This window comes from Lissotriton vulgaris, chromosome 5 (genome assembly GCF_964263255.1).
Source record: "Lissotriton vulgaris chromosome 5, aLisVul1.2, whole genome shotgun sequence".
NCBI lineage: Eukaryota > Metazoa > Chordata > Amphibia > Caudata > Salamandridae > Lissotriton > Lissotriton vulgaris.
The window spans coordinates 816,171,306-816,192,348 of record NC_141693.1 but is presented as its reverse complement, the minus strand read 5'-3'; the positions used below and the strand labels follow the sequence as shown (position 1 = coordinate 816,192,348).

The 21,043-nt window shown below is 43.8% G+C and overlaps 1 protein-coding gene across 1 annotated transcript in view; it reads right to left on the bottom strand.

The window, feature by feature from the left end:
- LOC147711629 (beta-microseminoprotein-like) overlaps window positions 1-21,043 on the bottom strand; it is a 160,580-nt gene that overhangs the window by 114,717 nt on the left and 24,820 nt on the right. The window lies entirely within an intron of this gene.

The following is a 21,043-nucleotide window of genomic DNA, read 5'->3' as shown; positions in this document are numbered from 1 at the left end:
TCATAAGACTTAAAAGGGAGATTCTTAACAAATGCTGTATATTTTAAAAAAGAACCTGAGGACCGTGTCCGGGTATCGATGGGTGCTAAAGTGCTAGTGCAAATTAGATTAGTAAAGCTGAAAGAGAACCAAGCATCAAAGGTTAAAACATTAAAACATTCAAAAGCACTGTTCACCTCCCACTGTTAATTGACAGTGACACAAAAGAGGCATAGGTGTGGACTGGATGGGCCATCATGCCAGGATGGTTGGTGCAAAGCTGTTCCCTGCCTCACTTACACTTCAAAAGGCTTGCCTCCAGCATACACAAAGCAACCTGACGCTAGCCTTTTGTCACCCCAGACGTCTTGGAGATTTGAGAGGGGAAGGGAAAAGCTTTCCAGAATCACATGTGGTGGTAGTATAAGGAATACCTCCACTTCAAGGGTTGGCATCAGGTGTGACTATTGGACTTTCTGAGCGACTTATCAGAATACTACTGTTCCTGTAGGCTTTACAGAAGAAGGACTGCTTTGCTCCCCAGACGACTGATCTGCTGCGGCCAGATAACTTCCCTGCTGCTTGAGGCCTGCCTTGCATTCTGAGATGGATGACTGGACCTGCTTTCTTCATCCCAGGCTATCCTGAGTGACTCCAAGGATCAGATAACTGACAACTTGATCTTGCAACTAGACCTTCCCTTCCTGAGCCCTGTTAGCCTATGCTAGAATGAATCCCTGATCCCCAAGAGCTGCCAACACCAGGTCCTATACCCTTGGGTGGCATCAGAGTGCACTCCTTTTCAAGAAAAGGAGAAATCCTGAAGTTTCCCTTCACAACCACAAATGGGCTTTTTCTTGCCATGACAGCTCAATGTTGAATGAGACCTATGTGCAATTCTAGGTTGATCGTAATAACGTGGAGGTTCGATACTCTAAGTAGTCATCCCAGTCAAAATTTGAACTTTAGGCTCAGTTCCTGAATTGGAAGTCAAAATCATCCAGCAAGTAAAAGTCCAAGGCTGAGGACAAGGAAGAGTACCTCATGTCAGATCTCGCTGAATCTATTCATTTTGGTACCATTTCGGTCCAAACATGATGGAGTGGAGGCCAATACATCAAGAGGTCATCCCAAAATTTGACCTTCAGATTTGGTCGCTGAAAAAATGGAAAGTAAAATCTTAAATCAAGGAAAAGGACAAGGCTGTGGCCGGTGAGGGGCACTCAAGTAGGATACTTCCACCATGAGTTCACACCACAGCCATTCATTTTGGTGGCCGCGACCAAGACAATTCTTGAGTCCTTATGATAGTCATTTTCTTCCAGCAGGAGTCAGGAGTCTTCTTCCAGATGGACATTATTCTTCAGGTAGAGTCTCCCAATGTCAGGAATGTTCTGTGGAAGTGATGGTTGATGTGCCAGATTAATACTGTACACAAGTAAGTGATTGGAAAAATTCTGCCACACAGTCTCTTTTCTTGCAGGTCCCTCCTCCCTTTGCAGACCTTCCTATTTGTTGTACTGTAATGTTACCCAGAATCCCCAGTTTTAATAAGGCACAGACATGCTCCTACCTGGAGCCTAGCTGTCAAGGAAAGCACTTGGAATAAATGGCAGAAGTTATGCCTGGTAGCTTCAAGTTAAAAGAAGATGTCCTAAGGTTGTCCTTTGTTCTGCCTTCTGTTCTAGTTCAGTCCCAGTCTACTAATTCATGCTAAATGTAAGGTAGTTAGCTCAACTCTCTCCTTTCTGTATTCAGAGGAAGGCCGTTGTCTTTCAAGCAAGGATCATTAACTCTCCCTACAAAGATGTATATTCCAGCTCTGGGGTTGTGGTGACTGGCAGGCCTGGTTTTAAACCAACTATGGCTCAGGCAGCCGACAGTACATTATTCTAAAGCTACTTTTCCCCTCAAGGTACCAAAACTCAGATTTTGAAATTCAAATAGGAAGTATCTCTGAATGGCTTTGCTACCATTTTCCCAAATGGAGATATAGAATTAAATATTTAGTCACACCCACCTAAGCCTGCCCTAAGGAAAATGTAGGTGAACCTACATAGTGAAACATGATTATATATATATTTACAGAAGAAGAAAACAGCAGCCAGCCAAAGCAAAAATCTAGATTCTAAAGGATATACTGAGTCAGAAAGAAATAAAATAACAAAGATAGAAATAACTCAAACAGATAAACTCACCCAAAAAAGAAATATTTCTCCAATACAACGTTGCAGCTTCCGCCTTTCTCAGATAGTAAAATATGGATTGCTCAGTGCCTGTACATCTGACACTGCTGTATTTTTCAAAAAGCATCATGAGTGACAATATAATTTGGAAGGTGGAATCAATGTGTTCCTGGGGTATCTTGAGATATGCAGTGATCAGGTGGTATTGTCAGTAATAAATAGGTTTTACTGCTTGACAAACACCTTTCCTTGCTGTCTGGCTGCAGTGCTTTTATACTGCTGCTCAGAAAGAGCACAGTGGTGTTCCTTGCAGCCATATAGTTTCGTCATCTATGTGGATGCTATAGATATAAAGCACATATATGGTATTTAACTCCCATGCTATTGGTGCTTTTTTTGTGCCATCTACAATGGTCTTGAAGAAAATGTAACTAGACCTATTGGGTGAAAACCGTTTTACCAATAATGTTTTTGTGCCAAACAGATTCATCACGACACTGAAAAGCAGTGTGTCACAGTGAACAGAATTCTACCAGAGGACAAATTAGTGCCCAGAAAAGGAGACAAAATGTGGGGTGACATGCAGAAAAGGTGAATTTTCTACAGGGTGTTTGCAGTTGTTGCTAACCCAAGAACTACTGGCGTGCCCTTGAGGGCTTGTTTTGATTCTAGCACTCATCTACACTCAATTCAAAAACTGAAATGAGTCTGTAATATTTTGGATATCTGTTGCACTAGTTTTATGTGCCTTCCATAACCTTGTTCACCTTTGTGTTCTTGTGTTCTGCTCCAAAGCGATCTGAACCATCTTTCTGGCCATCACTGTTCCTGAGACATTGCCAGATTGAGTTAAGTCTAACCCTAAACTGACAAGATCACTATTGGTACAGGTGTCACCAGTGATCACAGGGGGTGCTCACAATTCTGTGAACGCCCCAGCAACCAGAAACTCTTGAGCATGATTGGTAGACCGCAAAAAAATAGGCCTCTATATTTTAAAGCACCCTCGGGACACTGTAGTTGGAGCTAGCCTCCTATTATCTGTCCACATCCATAAGCATAGTAACAACGTTTTTCCTAGATCCTTGGACTCTAATTCACTGGAAATTAACTGGTCAGTGGGTCCATAGAACATCAACAACTGGGAGCTCTGTGGCCACCTAAAGATCTTTTGTTGAGTGGGATCCTATTTGTTTGAGTGGTGAGTTGTGTGACCTTCAATTCCGGGTGTCACCTTTCATTCGGAAAAAAAACTATATTTACATTTCAATGCTTCTTTGTAGCAGAGTAGTGCCAATATAACAGAATCGGCTAGAGTTCTACCACTTCTGTCCCTTGTGCATATTTTAGACCCCTGAGCAAGAGTTTACCTCTGCTCGTATTCAGACTACAGAGCGATGCTACGTTTCAAAATAAGCCAATAATTAAGTTTGCAGAAATGATTAGGTAAGTTGTATGAAAGTATTAACTATCACATAAAACTGTTTACAGAAAGAATAGTTTACAAATTCACACACTTCCTGGCTAGTGCAACAGACGTTTTAGCATTCTTCTCCTAAATAAGTAAATCAAAATGTATTGGGGAGAATGATGTGACAAAATATTTTTCCATGCAGCTGGCTATATTACAGAAACAATATGTGTGCTGAGGTTCCACAGACAGACATGCATGTATGCAATCTGATCTCTCTTCTAATTTTTACTGCAAACCTTTTTGGATATGCCTCGGATAACTCTTCCCATTTATGTATGTATATATCAATAACCCTAACATAACCAAAAAGCACCAGAGTGCTGAACATGGTCAAAGGCAAGCTTAAAGTGAGTATGCAATAGACGAGGAAGCTGAGTTGTGGATGGGTAATACATTCTGATATCAGTATTCGTCAAATAGTTCTGTATTCAACTCTTTTCTAAATTTGAGCAGTGCTGGGGTGGTCCTGATGAATCCGGAGAGGTTGGAAAATTTCACAAGTTTGGGTGCCTAATATGCTCAGTGTTTGGATAACTGTTCGAGAGATCATGTACTGTATTCTATATATTGTACCTCTTCTGGACAATGTTTGCATGCATATCGATCAATTTGCACTGGTGCTGTACAATTTTATTATGAGACAGAAGCCTTTATTATGCAGTCTTTTTCCAGAACTTTTTAAAGTATTATATTTACAGCATACTACATTTCCCACAATCCTGCTCCCTAGCTCTTGAAGTAACAACAAAGAAGAATTACACCCAACACAATAAAAAGCGCCATAACATGATCCATTTTTCTTGCTTCTATGTTAAGTACTAGTCAAGTAGGGCTCTTAACTACTCAAATTTAGCACATTTTGTGTAATCTGGTTATTGTGTTTGTTGAAAGGTCTGAATATGATTTTAGCTTGTGTTGTGGTTTGTTGCGGAAGGCATTACTGTTTTTTATCATAAATTTGCTCTTATCACAGACGGGCTTTTGGCTAGGTACCACACTGGAAAGAATTGTGAAAGTGACATTCTTTTGTTTGTATAAGTCTTGTAAGAGCTTGTAATTTTAAAACATTGGGCCACCTGTACAGAGCACTTGGCGGTAGGCAACAGGTCAATCAGGCTGTTACAGACCGCAAAAATGATTTTACATATGCTCAAAGCACCAAACGCATTACTGAATCACTATTTGTGTTTATGATTTTTTATTTCGAAGCGCTGTGTTTTGGATGTCCTCTTCATATACCGAATTAGAAGGAGATGTATTAATGTTTTGCGACCAATTAAGGTTGCAAAATATTAAGGGCCATATGTATCAAGCCTTTTGCGATTCGTTAAGTTCGAAATTTGCAGAATTTCGGCCTTAGCGAATCGCAAACGGCCTTTTTTCCGATTTTGAAATGTATGAAAAATTAGCAAAATAAGGAATCGCAAAAAATTGCGATTCCTTATTTTGCTTAAGCATTTAAGGAATCGCAATTTTGCGATTCCTTAAATGCTATGTATGAAGCTTTTCAAAATTGCGAATTCAGGTTTAGAAATCGCAAATTACCACCAACCTGTAGTTGGTGGTAATTTGCGATTTGTTGTCAATATGCACAATTGTGCATTTGTGAGGGTGGCATATGACGCACATACATGCCCATTGGGCATGTATGTGCGCCATATGCACACACATGTAATTTTCAGTGGTGCAGCAGGGTGTCCTTGAGACACCCCTGCACCCTTGAAATAATTCTCAAATTGCGATTAGCAAATTGTGAATTCGCAAATTGAGAATTATTTCACAGTCATTTCTATGGGCCTCCTGGCCCATAGAAATGAATGGGAAATTATTCCTTATTTGTGAATTCGCAAATTGCGAATTCGCAAATAAGAAACAATTGGAAATCGCTATAAAATAGCGATTTTCTACATATATACCATTTTGCGATTTCTAAATAGCGATTCCTTAAAAATCGCTATTTATAAATCGCAAATGGTGATGATGATACATATGGCCCTAATACTTTACCAACTCCGGGAAGGAGGTGGTAGCCCATTCGCAAATGTGACCCCTTCCCCTTGAAACTTGAACAGAAAAATGTTTTAAGAGCAGGCAGTGGTCCCTTAAGAAATGAAACCTCATAGCTTCATTTTTTTCCTTTTCAAACGCATCTTCTTTCCCCACCAGGCAACTGTGATGGCTGTAATTCCTAATGGGTCTCAAACTGCAACCTACCTCAATAATATTCATTAGGTGGGTCAATTTGCGACCCATTGAAAACTGCTACCTAATATATGTAGGTTTTCTTACATTAGGAACTGCAATTCCCTAATTGTGATTCAGTACGAATTGCAATTAGGATATCGCAATTCCAAAATATTGTACGTGTGGCCCATTGTTTCCTACTGAGCCTGCTGTTATCAGTCAGCGATTGATTATTCATTACTTCTGTTTTCTCTTTGGTCCAGGGAGCCTTTCAGGCCAGCTAAATGTTACAATGTTTACCTAATTTAAGTGTAAAGCATGTCTCTGTCCTAAAGCCTTGTCAATAACAATGTTTTGTTGAAGTTGTTTCATGAGCTTGTGCAGGGTATAACAGTACTGCTCTGAAATTAAGGAATAGCAGCAAAGGGTTTAAGGGTTTCGGTTTTTTTACCTCAAGAAACAACTTAATATTGCATATAAAAATACCAGTAGATGTGTTTTAAAAGACTTAGGGCCAGATGTACGACCAAGAAAGTAGCGCCTCGCTAATTTTGAGTTTTTTGCGACTCGCAATTTGGGAGGCGCTATTTCCAATATACAACAGTGTATTTCACACTGTAAGCGATTCCCAATGGGGTTGCAAATTGAGAGGCTCATGAATATTAATAAGCCTCTCGCAATTTGCAACCCTATTCAGAATGGCAGGCCCTCCCAGGTATGGCGGCTTGCTGGGCTCAGCAGACCACCATGTCTGGGACTGCTTTTAAATAAAGCAGTTTTTTTAATGCATCCCGTTTTCCTTCCTTAAAGGAAAACGGGATGCATGTAAAAAAAAAAATTAAAACGTTTTTGTTTCATTTTTTAAGGGCATGGCATTGGTCCCTGGTACCACTGCCTGCCCTCTAAAATATTTTCCCCTGCATTTGCAAAGGGGAAGGGGTCCCCTGGGGACCCCTTCCCTTTTGCTAGTGCATTACCAAGAGGGTGGTAATTTGCAAGTGTTTTGCGCCTGCAAAACATTCTTACATAGGGTTGCAATCACTATTAGGAAGGGAACACCCCTTGATAATAGCGAGTCACAAAACCCTATTTTGCAAATCGCAAAAAATTGGGACTAGCAAAATAGGGTTAGTACATTCCCCATGCTGTTTTTTCATGCGCAAACTGGTTCGCAAACCTGTTTGCACTTGCAAAAATGGTCATATATCTGGCCCAAAGACTGTTACATGTTTAGATCCTGTGGGGGTTATATTCCCTATCATTGATATATTGAAGTTAGGGCTAACAATAATGAAAGATGTAAGGTTAACAGCAAGAACATATGTTATGTTATGTTATAAATATTTCTAAAGCGCAGCGGTTACCCAAGGGTGTCCTGCTGCTAGTTACTTGTCCTTTGAGCAACGAACGATATGGACAACATTTTACCTGCCAAAGAGCCAGGGGGCATATGTATGAAAATCCCCGTTGGCGATTCTCAAATAGCGATTTTTTGAGAATAGCTATTTGAGAATTGCAAAAAGGAATGTATGTAAAAAATCGCAATTTTTTACCGATTTCTTAGTTTTCCTTATTTGCGATTAGCAAATTGCAAAATTGCAATTGAGGACTACTTTCCCATTCATGTCTATGGGCCAGGAGGCCCATAGGAATGAATGTGAAGTCATTAACAATTTGCGATTCGCAATTCGAGAAACGCAAATTGAGAATAATTTCAAGGGTGCAAGGGTGTCATAAGGACACCCTGATGCACCCATGAAATGAACATGTGTGCGCATATGGCGCACATAAAGGCCCTAAGGGCATGTATGTGAGCCATATGGCACCTTTACAAATGCCAAAAAGTGCATTTGTGAAAGAAATTGCAAATTAACACCAACTTGAAGTTGGTGGTAATTTGCGATTTCTTAATGAGTAATCGCAAAAATTGAATGCTTGTTGCATAGCATTTAAGGAATCGCAATTTGCGATTCCTTAAATGCTTATGCAAAATTAAGGAATCGCAAATTTTGCAATTCCTTAATTTTGCAATGCGATTTCCCTACTACATACCGTTTTGTGAATTTTTAGTCGCAAACGCAGCTTTTTTGCGAATTGCAGCATTTGCGACTAAAAATTCAGTTGATAGAACTGCCCCCAGGTTTTTAATCCCTTCCTAAATGCCAAGAGATCTATGGCATTCCTCAAGTGGAAAGGGAGGTATTTCCAAGCTTTTGCCATGCAGGCAACAAAGCTTCGCCCACTCCACGTTGCTTTTTTTGTGGGTGGTACTGTCACCAATTTGGTTCCAAGCGAACGAAGAGTTCTTTTCGGTGTATACCACTGAAACTGTTGTTTCAGATGGTCAGGTCCTGTTCCCTGAAGGGCCTTGTAAAACGTGCAGAGGGATTTAAAACACACCCAATTCCTCACAAGGAGCCAGTGCAGTCTTTTGATTTCGCTGGAAATCGATGTAAATTGGGATGTGCCAGTAAGCAATCTGGCGGCCGCATTTTGCAACATTTTTAGTTTATTCGGAAAACAATCTTAAATGTTTAAGTAGAGACTATTACAGTAATCCAGCTTTGACAGGACAAGTGCTGTAACCACTGTTCGCCGGCTATCAGGCGGTAGATACAGCAGTATTTCCTTGATCGTTCTGAGAAAGTACGCAGTGGCCAATGCCACTGCATTTACTTGGTCACCAAAGTTAAGTCTATCGTCCATCATTACTCCTAAGTTTTAACTTTTTTGGTGAGAGTAGGAAGAGTGCCCATAGACTCCAGCCACCAGTTTGGGGTCCAGAAATTGGCATTGCTTCCAGATAGGATGACCTCCGTTTTGCCTGAATTAAGCTTCAGGTACTTTTTTAGTCTTGGAAGCGTCTGCCTATTCCCACTTCCTGTCCTGGTTGCAGAGACACCACAATTTGAGTGTCATCTGCATACGAGGTGAGACCGAAACCAAAAGAGCTAATCAGGGTGGCCAACAACGAAACATACACATTAAAAAGTGTAGGGCTTAGAGATGACCCCTGCAGGACTCCACACGGCAGAGAAAAAGGTTTGGAATAGTTTTCGCCCAGAGACACAATTTGTGATCTGTCTGTTAGAAAGGACTTCAAAAGCTCCCATGCTTTTGCCTGGATCCCTCATGCCTTCAAACGATCCATCAACAGGTGAGGATGGACCGTATCAAAGGCTGCAGACAGATCCAGCATGATTAGGGCGGCCTTGCCATCCCTATCCACGGCTTCCCTAATATATTCTGTGGCTTTTATGAGAGCGGACTCTGTACTATGCCCTTCTCGGAAGCCATATTGGGTGAGATCCAAGGCTTGAGTTTCGCGTAGAAAGGCACTAAGTTGCTGGAAGATTAGATATTTAGGAAAAACCTTTCTGATTTTCTGGACACTTCAGTGTCCAATTCAATTAATAAGGCGGTCTCCTGGTCTTTAAAAAAAAGTAGTTACCAATATTGGTGACTCAATGGCGACTGCAATATCAGGGTCTTTATCTGGACCCACCGGGGGAAAGAGATTAATGAAAAAGCTATTTTGAGGGGCCCCAAATAAGTGCCCTGTCTTTGCCAGCGATTTCCTCCTTTGTTAAAATCTCTTATAGAGATTTGAGCACTCATGATTTCTGGTCTCTAATGGAGATGCATCAAACCTGACTATCTTGTAAAAGTTTCTGAATGTCCTAAAATGCAGAGTAAGATTAAAAGACTCTTATTGCCGAGGGGGCATGGCCAACTGCATGGCCGGGTAGCCGCGCCTTTCGCGAGCTCCGCTGGCCCTGACATCTATCCTGTTGTAATCCTGCTCCTCCCAGCCGTTACCCCCATATACCTGTGCCTGAGGTGATAGTGCGGGTGTAGGCGATTCTGGTGAGCCGCTTGGAAGCTCCATGGGTGCCTGGCGGTGAGGCTTTGATCGGCGCGACGATCGGCGCCCATCCTACAAGATGGCAGCCGGAGAGACTCGAGCAGGGCGCTGAGACCAGAGGAGGAGGTCTTCGCCCCCGAGCGCCTGGTGGTGCCGGGTGACTAAGTTGTGGTCCCGGGGGCAGATTTAGTTGCTGGTGTTCCCCCACTTGAGACCCCGGTGTGGGAAGCGACATTGACCCGCGAGCGGGAGCACCGGCGTCGGCCGACAGCTGCCTGCAAGATACACAGAGGAGCGACTTGCGGGCAGAGCGGGAAGATTTACTGCAGAGCTGCGTTGAATTATGTATTGCTCTGGCACATGCTGCCTGGAAACGCTGGGGGAGAGCTGCCCTGTGTGCCTCTCCGCTCCCCCGGCAAGGCAGCGCGCCTGCAGGACCGGGGACTTTTTCATCTTTTATTGCCATCTGGTGAGAGGCGGAGCGGCGGAGCCCTGTTGTGACTGGGGTGAAGGCTGCACTGCTGGGAGGCCCGCGAGCTCACAGAGGACTTTGCTGGGGGAGTGTGGTCTTTGGTGTCCCCCCCTTTTTCACTGCGGATTAGTGCTTTCTGGTGCCCCTCCCCCATCATTTTTTTGAAGGTACATTGACACGTAGAGGAGCCCATCCTGATCCCTGAGGCAAACAGCACTAATCAGGGGCCCAAAGGGGGAGAGAGCTCTGACCAGTGAGGCTGCGGTCGCCGGTGTTCCACGCATATGACATTGCTGTGCTGTGGCGTCCTGGTTTTCTCCCTGAAAACCACACTGGAATCTATCATATGACCAGCTGGGCTGTTTTGACGGTGGTGAGGGGACATTAGCGTACGTTCCTCCTAGGGTGCCATCGCCAGTGCAGTGTTGTTGTCTCTCTCTTGTCCTGGATTGCTTACTGAGCTGAACTTGGAAGGGGAGCTGGCTGATGCTGACTACATCAGCAGAATCCAGACTTCTCCATACTGCAAGGCAGGGTCCCCGCTACTGCTTTTCCACCTCTGGGCGCCTTGTGCACTTCCCAACTGCACTCGTTCTCATCCTGGTCTGCCATGATGGCAAAAGATAGGGACTTTAAGGTGTCCAAACAAGGGACGATGGATCGTTACACAAAGGTCCTTTCTGCGCCTACTGATCCATGCCTCTTGTGAAAGCCTGGAGGGCAACCTGGCTGAAGTAGGGACGGAGGTCTCCTTTCTGCGACAGGATCTGCGCAAAGTCTCTGAACGCATAACGGTGGTTGAGCAACGGGTCTCGGAGCTTGAGGACACCTCCTGGACTGCGAATAAGGAAGTAAGGGATCTTCAGGTTGCAGTGAAGGATGTACTCTGGAGAGTTGATGATGCTGAAAATAGACCCGCCGCAATAACCTGCGCTTCGTAGGCTTTCCGGAAAATGTGGAGTGTGCGGATCTGGGACATTTTCTTCTGACTTTCCTAAAGGATGCCCTACCAATGGTGCCATTCTCCTCCTGTTTTGTCATAGAAATAGCGCACAGGATGCCTGGGTCTAGGCCGCCACCCGGAGATCCACCCCGACTGATGATAGCTCGATTCTTGAACGTTCAGGACAGGGACTTGATCCTCAGGGAACTGCAGAAAAAGGGTGAAATCAAGTATGAAAACACAAAAGTGATGGAATTCCCGGATTACTCTCGTGATGTTCAGAAGCAGCGGCGCACCTTTGACCCCATCAAGGTGAAGCTCGGTGCTCTTGAGATACAATACATGCTGTTATTTCCAGCCAAACTTAAAGTCATTTTCCAGGATACCACACACTTTTTTCAGACACCGGAGGATGCATGGACTTGGATTGAGTTATGGCCTCAGCTACGTCGGAGGACACCCACTCCTGCCGCTCTGCCTGCCAACACGCAGCAGAGTTGTGGCTGGGAGAGGACCAGGCCGCAAAGCAGAAGGCAAAAGATCAAGCGCCTGACACCGGTTGGGAATACACCAGGGAGAACATTAAGGCCCAGACACCCGAAAGCCAATCAGTCGGACTCGGACGATGATACAGCCCTGGAATGTGCGTCAAGGACATCCGTGAGATGTAGTGGCCATGGAGACTCGGATCAGTCGAAGAACTTAGAATTGCGGGCATCGGATGCCGCACACCCTCTTATGGAGACTATTAAGCACCTGGAGGCCTCAGGCTCGGGCCCCACGGATGGGAACCCTTGTTCATTGCAGCATCCACGTAACGGCGGGGAGGAATGACATAGGGGGGCCAGACGCCCTCGCAGAGATGCTGTATTGTTCTTGTGACATTGAGAACACTTGAATCAGCTGCTGCGAAGAAGGGAAGTATACAGTGGATTGTGTGTGTTTTTCTCTCCTTTTTTAACATTATTTTGTAGTTGAGTGGGTGAGGGAGGGGGGCTACAGACCTGTGGGTGGTTTGCCTGCAGCAGTGTTGTCCTGTTGATGAAGCAATGGGTGGTGGGGGTACCTGCAGAGTGTGGGGTGGGGGTATGATGTGTGTTGTTTGTCATTGGGGATCCCATGTTTGGGATAAGGGGGAGTCCGTGGGTAAGTTTGACACAATCCACCAGCACGATGGCTACATCTAACACGGGAATGTATTCGATCCTCTCTTGGAATGTGAACGTGATGGGAAGCAAGGACTGGTGGCCGCATACTTTAAAAGGTTGAAACCCAATGTTATTCTTCTACAAGAGACACACCTGAAAGGCACTCAATATAGGTTCCTGGGCAGAGGTGCTTACAGAACCATGGCACATGCTGGATTTTCCACAGGGGCAATGGGCGTTGCAATAATCATCAGGAAAAACATGCCTTTTAGAGTAGAACACACTTTGACAGATCCTAGCGGCACATTTGTAGCTAGTAAAAGGGTATGGAATAGAAGACACATTACTTTTATTAGTGTATATGTGACACCCAAGCTCCAGAGGCAAACAATGGAAAAACTTGCAGCAATTCAGTTGGAGGCGGGGTCAGATACACATATCATAGGGGGAGACTTTAATGATGTAATGGACCCTTGGAGTGACCGCATGACTGTTCCAACGGAGAACCCCAGAGAGACACTGCTTAAATGGTTTGTGGCTACACTAGCACTAGAATACACGTGGCGTAGACAGTACACTCAGACCAGAGCCTATTCCTTTTACTCTGGGGCGCACAAAGCGTTTTTTAGGATAGATTACATACTTGCTCCAGCAGGGGAAATTGGGGAGGTACATAGGGTAGAATAACTGGCAAGGGGCCTCTCAGATCATTCACCTTTGTGGCTCACAGTGGGCACCCGTACACGTCGACAGAATGGGGAATGGAAATTGAATCCGTGAGTACTCAAGGACCCACACGTTGCCAAGGAATTGTGGGTGGATACAGAGCTGTACTTTAGCGAGAATGTGGGGTCGGTGAATTCTGCTATTACACTATGGGAAGCTTACAAGGCGTTGTTAAGAGTCAAAGCACAAAACATTATAGCACACAAAAAAAGAAAGAAAGAAGAGGCGATCACAGGGCTGGAAGCCCAACTGCTGCAGCGGGAGTCGCAGGCAAGCAGGGGTGTGGACCCCTGCACGTTACGCAGTCTGCATCTTCTCAGAAAGGAGTACCTTTCGTTGGCCAAAAAAACCTCACAAAATGCGATACAAGCCATGCATCGGCATCTATTTGACGTAGGTGACAAGACTGGCAGGTTATTGGCATGGTTCAGTAAGAAGGAGCTAGACAATAGATGGGTTTCGCAGATACAAGCAGAAGATGGTCAGACTCATCTGACCCCTATAGCAGTAGCCAGTGCATTTGCGGACTACTATGGGCCTTTTACCAGCAGTGTAGTTCGCTGAGATGCCCTGCATACAGGAGTATCTTCAGGGGATACGGCTCCCTACCTTGACAAATGAGGAATCCAAGACATTGGATAATAAAATCACGAAGGAAGAAATTGTGTTAGCGATTGGCCAGATGAAAACGGGGAAGGCACCGGGTCCTAATGGGCTTCCTTCAGAATTCTTTAGGCAACATGCAATGCTTTTTGGTCCGCACCTCCTCCAGCTATATTTGGAGGCGTACATGACCGGAAGCCTTCCTAGAGACTTGCGTACGGCCACTAATGTAATACTTCCAAAAGAGGGCAGAACACGGCAGGCTGGCAGCTCATATCGCTCTGTTTCCCTCATAAACATGGAGACCAAGATATTAGCTAGAATATTAGCAAATTGGCTTGCTGTGGTAAATAATGGTCTCATTCATAGGAACCAGTCAGGTTTCATAACCAAGAGGTCGACAAGGTTTAGCCTGCGGAGGCTACATAATTGGTTGGAGGCGATTCGTGACCGGTATGATCCACACCTGGTCCTCTCCCTTGATGCTGAAAAAGCAGTTGACACTGTCCATTTGCCTTTTCTTATGACTGTTATGGAGAAGTTTGGGTTTGGACCGGTATTTAGGCGATGGATAGCTGTACGTGGAGAAGTGTGGCTCACTGGTTAGAGCAGGCAGACCCTAAAGCAGAGGTCAGACCAGGGACCAGGGTTCAATTCCCGACGCGGCTGGGTCTTGAGCTCAAATGTCCACGGATTCGATAATTCTCGCTTCGGTGCCTGACCTAATCATGGGTTCACACTCTGCAACTCTGGGCATTAAGCTTGCTTAATCTCCACAATGGCCCCCCGCGGCGGGATGCCTGGCTTTCACCTTGGGGATGCCCTGTAGGGGCTATCTCACAGGGAAAAGCCAGGACGGGTTCCCAAGGCAAGCGCTTAGAGACCCCTGGGTTATAAGTGCTATATAAATCCAACATACAATACAATACAATACAATACTTTATGAGAAACCTTTGGCCAGGCTTAGAGTAAACGGAGTACTGTCACAGGAATTCCCAATAGGCAGAGTAACTAGACAGGGTTGCCCACTATTGCCCTTGCTTTTTGCTTTGGTGTTAGAACCACTCGCCTGCGTGATCCGACTGCACCCGGACATTACGGGATTTAGGAGTGAAGAAGAAGCAGAGACTGATGAACGCATATATTTATATGCGGACGATATATTATTGTACGTCACAAACCCAGTGACAACACTCCCCGCAATAATGGGCTGCTGTGAGACACATGGTATGCATGCAGGATATAAAATTAACTGGGGGAAGTCCTTCCTGTATCCAGTAGGTGAGGGCAGCGGCCATGTCGTCTGCCCCAGCCAACTTCAGATAGCGTGGGAAGGGATAAAATACCTGGGGATATATGTTAAAACTAACACGACAGTGGCGCTGGACCGTAATCTTCACAGGGTGCTTAGCGAATTTCGAGCGGATGTTGAAAGGTGGAAGACTCTGTCACTAACGTTGCTTGGCAGGCCAGCGCTATATAAGATGATAGTGTTCCCCAAATTTCTGTATGTGTTGCAAAATACTTACCAACTCATACCGGTTGAGGTGTTTAATAAAATTGACGATCCGCTCCGTACGTTTATCTGGGGCGGGAAGCCACAGAGGATAGCACTGGCGACGTTGCAACGCAATCAGTAAAATGGTGGTATGTCTCTGCCTGACCTTAGGGCATATTACTGGGCGCCACATTTAGTTGTTGTGAACGAATGGCAACATGTAGAGAGAGATCATCCCACATACGTACTTAAACGGACTCAGTTTACCAAACGCCCATACACACATTATATATATGAGGGTAGAGGAGCTGCAAAACCCCTGACTGCAACACAGATTGTAATAACAGCCTGGAAGAAGGCTGAGAGACCAATGAAATGGGATGGTTGAGTCACTAAGAAAACCCCACTCTGGGTAGGTAACCGGCTCCAGGAAATCGCAAAATTATGAGGTTTCCAGCAATGGGACTTACTAGGTATATTGCAACTTAAAGATACATTACACCACAAAGAGCTGGTTACGTTTTCACATCTTCAGGTCTAATACAGTATGAACAAGTCTCGATACTACAAGTACATCAGCTGGCCCATGCGTGGCGCGCATAACATGTAGACGCCACTGACATTCCCGAATATGCACCACTAGAGGGGCAACTCCTGATGGGGAGCTTGTAGAGAAGGCTGTTACCTGGACATGCAGGATGCTCATTAATAACAAACCAGACACTTTGCAAAAACTGCAGGCAAAGTGGGAGTCAGAGTTTAGTGAGATGGAGGACCTGGACTGGGAAATGGTGTTGATGGCCCCCGTGAGGTGGCCATCAGATCCAGGCGCCGGCTGATTCAATTTAAATTTCTGCACAGAGCGTACTATGACAGAGCACGTCTGTACCTCATAGGAAGGGCGAAACACCAGATCGTCTGCACTGTAAGGCGTCAGCAGGTACATTCTTTCACACAGAATGGGATTGCTCGCAGTTTCAAGGCTATCGAAACACCCTGTTGGAAGAGTTGGGACTTGTTCTGGGTGAGACGATTCCTCTTAATCCTCAGTTTGCTCTGTTGGGAATATATACTGAGATTGATCTCCCCAAACCAAAGCTAACTTTACTTCAATTGGGACTAGTGGTGGCAAAACGCGACTTGGTCGGGCATGGGGGACACCGGTGCTTCCATCGCTGACAGAATGGAAAAAAAGCATGGATATGTATATGTTAGGGGAAAAGACGACATATGAAGTACGGGGTTGCCCCAAAAAGTTTTGGAAGACATGGAAGCCATAGCTCAAACATTATGGGCTTTCACTCTCTGACTCACAATGATCCCCGCTGGGGGATTTGCACGGGTTGTACTACCAAAAGGGGCCCACAGTAATGTATGAGAATACGATGCAATTATTTGATTGTCAACCACTGTCATTTGTGTATTATGCTGCTGCCACATTGAATATGTTACCACATATTGCTGCCCTACAGTGTTTTTGTATTGTATTTAAGAAAAAAATGCTAATAAACATATTTAAAAAAATAAATAAATAAACACTCGTATTGCCTCATGAATAATTGCTAATCCTCCTAAACCTTGATCCGATATCCATGTTCATTTTATGCCATGATTACAAGGTAGTCATAGTAGGGTGTGGTATTTAGTGCACACAGTAAATACCAAGACCACGGGGCAAGGTATTTAGCAGGGCCACTGTCTGCTCATCCTAAGGTCACCAGACACAGTTCCCAAAACAGAAATTGTCCAAGGGGACAGTTTCCCCTTTAAGTAAAATTGAAAAGTCAGTAATTGTTAATGGTTAGCGACCCACAATTGTGATCCCAAACTATTGACACATATCATTTTGAATTGCATTTAGGAAGGTACACTCTTTACATGCCCCTTCAGATTTCTGATTTTGAATTGGTCAGTAAACCAGTTTTACGTGTCTGAAATGCTTTTGCAACCACAAAAAGTCTTTGTAACTTTGGCTCACAAGGAGGGTTTTAAGGAAGACATTTGCTAGGGAAACCTACCTCTTACCTACTTCTTTGGTTCAGACAGACCGCACATTCTATACATTGCTCAAGCAAACATGAATTAGATCACTACTATGATGCTGAGATCTAGTAAACCGTATATAAAGAAATTAAGGAGTCTGAGGCCCTCAAAGACAACTGTGGAATGTTTACTCCAGTTACCATAGGCAACACCCACAGGAAATCTTCAAACTGATTGTGCCTATGCAACAGTAGAACTCTAATATCACAAAGGAGTGATTGTATATGCGTACAAAAAGCAGCAAAACATGCTCATTCCACCTAATTGATCCATGTTGACAGGAGTGTATCAAACGAGTCCAGAAGGACAGATTTCCTCGGAGCAAGAATTCTGGATTTATTAACCCATATTTCCCCCTGTTGAGATAGTCCCCAAGTCAAGCAGCCCATAAATCATCACCAAAAGGAAAATATATGTTACAGAATCTCATAGAATGGTGTGAGGTCTTGGAAGTTGTCTACAATATTCCTTTAATTGTGGTTTATGTGTTGTAACTTCAACCATTTCTCTCTACCCTGCAAGGTAGGAAAAGAAAATGGGAGGAATGTTGCATTTGCAAACTTTAACCTGCTGTATTTCCTTTGAAGGAAGGCCTCAATAGAACCAGGATTTACAGACAGAAGGTTACCACACTGGAAAATGAATTTAAACAATGCTCACATTCTTGTTGTATTGTATGTGGTATTCTAAGAATATAAAGATCTTCAATGAAATCTTGAGGTCAGCCCCTCTTGGTGACTCTCCCAGCACTCTAACTTATCTTCTATGAGACAGCTTCCAGAGAGTAAACAGCAAGTAGCTTTTTTTATAGGGCAACAGGCAACATTAAAACTGGAACATTCCAATATGTTTTCCCTTCTCCTTTCCTCATCATTTTCTGTCTTGTGCTCTTCCTTCTCTTTGCACATCTGACTCGTCTCATCATACAAAGAGAAAGCAAATGGACTCTGTCCAGAAAAACAAGTGAAAGATGCTACAGATATGAGGAGTGCAACAAAGTACTTTAATTATACTAGTGTACCAGCATGTTTAGGTTGAAAGTCCGATTAATTTTGTATCCTCGTTTGTTACACAGCTCTATCATTCCCCTTTTATAACAGTGCTGAAATCCACATGTAGCCCTTGCAATGTACCTCATTCTTTTATTGCGGCATAGTTCACCACTTGCTGCTTTTCAAGGACTTGATCTGTCTAGAGCTCTTCCAACGGACCTCTGTCCAAACCAGCACCAACATATGTTATCCCACTGATAAGAGTTCTGTAAACCTCTAACAGAGTACCTCATCCCTGACCTGAAATCCATTTAATATTTCACCTTTGCTACAATCCTAGTAAATTCCAAGTGATGCACCTCAATTCTGGCTACTTGGCAGCACCCTTAGTTTTGTTGTTTGCGAAATAAATGTTCAGTCCTACCATTGCATCTCATTCCTGACTAGCAGTGTCCTCCAATAATGAAATGCTGGCACTTGAATTGAGGTCTACAAATGCACCTCATTCCAAATAGGTATAACTTAAGTTTGAACCCAGAAGAAAAATATACTGCTTTACCTATGCATCTCACATGCCTATTCCAGAGAAGCAGCATCCCCAGCCCAGCAGCACTCACGGGTATACAACAAAGCTTGCTGATATTTCTGTCCACTACTGAGATCCCAAGACAGCCTTACCTCCTTGTGTACCTCTGCAATGATCTACAGCAGCATATACCAGGAGTGCAGCTATCATTGGGCTATCAGGCCCAGTTGCACTTGAGCACTTGTGTATGATGGGTCCACTGCACTCAAAGTATGGTGTCTTTCACTACCCAAGTGGTTCGGTCGGGTGACTATTATTTCTTCATATAATTGAATTATTCAAGGTTCTAAGCATATAATGATCACTTAATCATAAAAACACAACACAAACATGGACCATATGGGTATTATAAGAGCTTTTATAAATTGCGTCATTCATAAATACCCAAATTATATTGGTAAGGCTGTCCAAAAACACATATTCAGATGATAGTTAGTGACAAGGTGATATTTGGTGCTCAGTGACAAAGTGATGGTGTATAATACAGACAAAGTGATTGGTGGAGGGGTAAAAAGAATTAATTTGTTGTGGCCAGAGAAGCAAGTGTTTCAAGTAGATCTCCGAACTCAATAATTAAGTCTAATCGCAGAGTCTCTTGTACTAGTCCAAGGGATATGTCGACCTTTCAACCCAGAGTCTGCACTACAGAAAGGTCAGTGCGGGTCTTCATCAGGACTGGGACGGGGAAGGGGCAGCCTGTTAATATTAAGGTAAGCGGTCAGGTTTGTGTAGGGTGTATGGTGCCATATTCAGATTACTTAGCGCACAAGGTGATAAAAAACTCCCTATTGAAGCCCAGGTGGGCTCACAGGGGGTTGCTCCATCGATATTATTGCAATGGTGGGGCTGGTATCCTAGCGCTATCCCAGGGTCTCCTTATCAAAGTAGACCTCCCATGTTCAGCTAAAGGGATGGGTGAGTTGGAATTAATTATCCATTTACGTTGTTCATGTTCATGATTTGTTATGTATTCATCAAAGGCACTCACCTAGTTCTGGTTAAATGGTGAGCTGTATTGCCAAATTGGGTGTCTGCCAAAAGCCGGTTCTGTGAAAGGGAGGATTGCCATTAATTTCCTCTCTTCCGATTTTATGCAATATAATTACAAAAAGGGGGCAACGGGAGGAGAAACGCCCATATCTGGCTCACCTTTCTTATTGATTTCAAGCTTAAAATTGAAACGATCCTCTTACTAGGATCACTTCTGCTCATCGAGTGGCCCTCCCTGTCAGATATCTCCTTATAACGCAATCTATCCTGTTCACAGCATGAGGACGTCGCTGTATGCGGGAAGCGTCTGTCAGTTGGTTAGCGACCAGTGCGAGTGCATCACCTGCACGCTTGGAACGTTTTCTGTGCAAACTGATAGGCTTAGCCTTTTGTCACGCTTTGGCGTTTAGCATTGCTAGGCAAACAAAAAGTGTCTTTGTTGGTGTTCGCGGCTGGTGTCAGCCCGAACCCGATTTCCGAGTTATGCAAAAGCGGAAGGGTATGCCAAAAAATGTATCAGGCCGTGAATGTATATACAGTGGTATGATAAGGGGCAATTGAAAGGGAAATGAAAGGTCATGCAGAATGTGATCACTAAGTACAAATACCGAGAGTGTCTTTTGGTGTTCGCGGCTGTATCAGCCCGAACCCGATTCCACAAGTTATGCAAAATTGGAAGGGTATGACTAATAATTTATCAGGCTGTGAATGTATATACAGTGGTATTTTAAAAGTGCAATTAAAAGGCAATTGAAAGGTCATGCACAGTGTGATCACTAAGAACAAATCTGCTAACATCCCTACCATGTAGCGATTATGCTTATTAATGTACCATATTCTTAAGTGTGACCATTCTGTGTAAATCTGCTCCCATCCCTTCAATATAACAATTGTGCTGGTGAATATATAGTGTATTCAAAGTTGTGCATCATTCTGCACAGATCTGCTCACACCCTTCAATATAGTGATTATGCTTGTTACCATATACCCAAGTGTGATCATTATATACATATCTGCTTCCATCCCTTCAATATAGCGATTATGTTTGTTAATGTACAATACATTCAAGGTTGTGCATTAAGACATTATGAAATCATAGATCACATACATATGATGACATATAATACGAATCCTGGAAAAAGTGCACAATAAGGTGTATATTATTTTAAGGGAGCGTACCACTGGGACAGGCCAAACACAATGGGAATAAGGGGTCTCTTACACAGTATTGGCCTTCCCACATGTATATAAAACTCTTGACGGGCGTGTATTTTATCAAACATATGACGTTCAGGGTGCATATATGGACAGTAAGAACAGTGAGTCAGATAACATTGAGAATTATATACAGTGA